Source organism: Mixophyes fleayi, chromosome 3, assembly GCF_038048845.1.
Source record: "Mixophyes fleayi isolate aMixFle1 chromosome 3, aMixFle1.hap1, whole genome shotgun sequence".
Lineage (NCBI taxonomy): Eukaryota > Metazoa > Chordata > Amphibia > Anura > Limnodynastidae > Mixophyes > Mixophyes fleayi.
Genome location: NC_134404.1, coordinates 217304319 through 217305577, shown reverse-complemented (window position 1 = coordinate 217305577; position 1259 = coordinate 217304319). Strand labels below are relative to the sequence as shown.

Here is a 1259-nt window from a genome sequence, read left to right as displayed (position 1 = left end):
AAAGAAGCTGGTGGTAATCGTTAAAATGATTACCCCCAATTCCAACACCGAGGAGACCTACAAATAAAAAACGAATTTAGAGAAAAGCGATTTGAATATAAATAGACTTACCGTATATACTCGTGTATAAGCCGAGTTTTTCAGCACATTTTTGTATGCTGAAAAAGGCCACTTGGCTTATACACGGGTGAACTTACCTGGTGTCCGGTCCCTCGGCTGTTAACTTCTGCATATGCGTTTCAACAACGCATACTTGCGTTCCAAATGCCAAACTTCCTGTTGTTGGAACGCATGCGGGGTAAGTAAAAAATCTCTCTCTCTCTGCGTCCTCGCCTTTCGTTTGTTCTGTCCAGACAATCCAAATTTTTTATCGGCGGTCTGAGCTTTGACCCCAACGAGGGGAATCTGGAAGAGGTGTTCTGCAAATATGGTCTGATCACAGAGGTGGTTGTGGTAAAGGAAGCGGGAAACTAAGAGATCCAGGGGATTTGGCTTTGTTACGTATAAGAACTCAGAGGATGCCAAAGATGCCTTGCAGGCAATGAATGGAAAGTCTGTGGATGGACGTCAGATTCGTGTGGATCAGGCTGGCAAGTCCTCCGGTGACAGGAGAGGAGGCTCATCTGGAGGAAGAGGATTCTTCCGTGGTGGCAGAGGACGTGGTGGCGGTGACAGGGGCTATGGAAGCAGCAGGTTTGAGAGCAGGAGTGGAGGATATGGTGGCAGTGGTGGCTCAAGGGATTATTATGGAAGTGGCAGGAGTCAAGGAGGTTATAGTGATCGCTCAGGAGGGTCCTACAGAGACAGCTATGATAGCTATGCTACACACAATGAGTAAAATACTTTTTTATATCTGTTTAAGTATCTCTACAGCCTCACTGGTAGTAACGGAACAGCTGTCCTAAAGGGTGTAAAGCTAATAACTTTTATATTGTTACTTTTAATGTTATGGTTTCATATTGTTAGATTTCTCACCCTACTATGTTTTGCTGTTCCATTGAGGCTTTTAAATTTACGCTCTTTTCCACCCTAGGCTTATACTCGAGTCAATAAGTTTTTTCCAGTTTTATGTGGTAAAATTAGGTGCCTCGGCTTATATTCGGGTCGACTTATACTCGAGTATATACAGTATCTGAAAGCCAACGCTGCACATCTCCGATGGCACCAGCATGCTGACCGCAACTTATTCCAAATGAAGAGGTGTCCGGCACTACACTTTGACATCATCGCGACTTAGATTAATGTTAATTTAAAGCAGC

The 1259-nt window shown here is 44.1% G+C and overlaps 1 pseudogene; it reads left to right on the top strand.

Annotated features, from left to right (window-relative positions):
- Positions 1 to 342: 342 nt before the first annotated feature.
- Positions 343 to 841, top strand: LOC142143223 (cold-inducible RNA-binding protein B-like; annotated as a pseudogene).
- Positions 842 to 1259: the final 418 nt, after the last annotated feature.